Source organism: Choloepus didactylus, chromosome X, assembly GCF_015220235.1.
Source record: "Choloepus didactylus isolate mChoDid1 chromosome X, mChoDid1.pri, whole genome shotgun sequence".
In the NCBI taxonomy this organism is placed as follows: Eukaryota; Metazoa; Chordata; class Mammalia; order Pilosa; family Megalonychidae; genus Choloepus; species Choloepus didactylus.
The window spans coordinates 115984905-115987575 of record NC_051334.1 but is presented as its reverse complement, the minus strand read 5'-3'; positions in this window follow the sequence as shown (position 1 = coordinate 115987575).

The following is a 2671-nucleotide window of genomic DNA, read 5'->3' as shown; positions in this document are numbered from 1 at the left end:
GATTAGAAGTGTGGGGAAGTGGTGCAGAAAATACCCCAGCTGGTTGGTCCCACAGTGCTAGGACCAGTAACTTCAAAGTGTGGTGCATGGTGCCCAAAGCCAAGTGAAGAATTGTGTTTGGGGCTGGAGGTAACAGAGGGAGAGTACTGCTGAACTAAAAAAAGCAAGTCCAGAGCAGGTTGGGAGACGCTAAGGAAATCATTCAGCAAAACTGAGATAAAGGACCAGGAATGCTAATGCGAGGAGCAGCTGCTGATAGTGTGAGAGTCAGAGTGGCCCAACAGGAGGTGGAATGGATTGGCCTGGATTCCTTCTACAGATGTAGGAGCATATGACAGTGGCACACACCAGGACCAAGGCTCTTACACAAGTGTCTGTGAACTAGATAGATTCATTTGGATTAGGACTGGTTGGGGAATGGAACTTGGCTCTTCTTTCAATGACTTGAAGAGGTTTAGGAGTGGTTGTTGAGTCTGGGTTGGTTGTCCATTTCTATTTCCTTCCTCAACTTCAAACAGTCTTCATTCACTGGCCTTAATAAGGTCTCCGTTGGTTGCATTATCTCCTGCAACCCTGTAAATATGTCACATGTAGCTAGGTGAGCCTGGGCTGTGTCTGCTGTTGAGAGGCCAGTGGTCCTTCCTGGGAACCTTACATCTGGATATGGTGAACATCTCTAGAGGGCCTAGCTGCTGGTGCCAAAATAGGTGTGTTCAAGTGTCTACTGATTCTTTTGACTGAATACTGCATGGTCCTCTCAGCAGAATGACATTTCACAACTTTCAGCTGCCATAAATCTTTGACCTCAAGAGCCTCAGGGTTCAGTACCTAATCCATCAGGCTAGCCAGGTACTTGAGGCACTTTAAGACTTTGAATAGAAATAGATCCAAAGACATGCTGTCCCCCAAAGCCATTCCATTCCAGAATGATTAAATGTCTGTGCCCCCAGAGGTTTTCTGTGATGGTTTAGAAGATTGGCGCACAAATATACCCAAGCAACTTTTTATATGTGTGTTCAGGCAGCAAATTCCTGATGGAGATGAATTTGTGCCATTGCAACTTTCTGGAGGAATCTTTCAGATGCAAACTCTTTGCTTTAGCTGAGCTGCCATTTAGGCATTAGATCCCCCAGGGGAGGAATTTGGAGCTCTGAGGTCAAAAGCCCACGTTTGAAATTAACTGTACTTTGTGTTTTAGTAGAGTTTGTCAGCAAGGAGATGCAGAGCAAACTAGAAGTGAGCCAGTTGGCACCTTTATCTCATTTGGCTCTTGATTCCATTCTTAGTTAAGCTCCTCAGGGACATTCTCTGATAGAAAACACACCCCTCCCCACAAGCATTCCTTCTGGTACAGTTGAATACTGCAACGAATCCCTGAAATGAAAATTATTTTGTAGGTTGTCTCTAAAGTTAAAGTTCAATGAAATATGTTGGCTAAGTGGATTTGCTGAGTCAGCTCACCATGGTGGCAAAGATGGCTAATTAATCACCAAAAAATTAATACTGCCCTTCTGTATATATAGTTGTCACTGGGGTTACATTTCCTAGCTCCTCTTGCATCTAAGTGGTGCCATTATGACTGGTATTTGCTGATAGAATGTGAGCAGAAGTGATTTGTGTCACTTTTAGAAGGAGATATTCCTTCTCCATTCCCTCTTTCTTTCCATTTCTTGATGCAGACAACAATAGTGACCTTGGAATTAGTGTGTTAAAGATGTGTGTTGAAGATGGAAGAGCCATAAGCTATAAGGAACGTGGGTCCCAGGTCCCTATATTTCCATCTGAAAAGTCACCTGCTGACCATGAGTGCCCACATTGGACTGTTAGGTAAGGAAGAAATACGTTTCTATTGTGTTAAACCAGTGGGTTTATTTTGTACAGCAGCTAGCATCATTACCCTAACCAACACACAGAGTTTTGAAATTCTTGAGTAAAATGTGCATTATAGGGTTATGATGAGATAAGCTATATTCTTGGCTAAACTGTATTTTTGAACTGAATGGCAATAAGATGTATAAAACCCTATCCTGAATTTTTACTGCCACCTCCTCACCCTACTTCATTCCGCAAAAATGTATTGAAGGCTTACTATATGCCAGATACTATGCTTAGATAAGCATTGGGGATACAGTAGTGAGCAAAACAGACATGGTCCCTGGCCTCATGAACCTTGAACTCTAGAGGGGAGGGATGATGAGCTTCCGAATCAAGGTAATAGCAGGAGGACTGGAGAGGAGGGAATTGGTTAGAACAGTGTTTCTCAAAGCTTGGTCCGTGGACCATCAGTCTTCTTACCACCTGGGAAGCTTACCAAAAATATTGATATATAGATTTCAGGTCCTTCCTTTGGAGCTATTTGCTACACAGTGTGTCAGCAATTGACCACTTTATTACTTACACTTTATTACTTACACAGTACAAAGGGTCCAAAAGGGTAAGGGAACAGATTCCATCTTGGATAGGGTTTTATACATCTTATTGCCATTCAGTGGAGGCCAAAGTGCTTAGGTCAGGGTTGGTGGATAGCAGCTCCACATGCCTCCCCTCGCTTTGGAGGGAGAAAAAAATCTGTGCGGTTGGAGAGTTGAGTATTTATCTACCCCAAGGGGGTGGGGAGGAGGCCCTGCCATTGAAAGTACCTGCCCTGATAAGGAGCTAAGGCTGTTTGTTC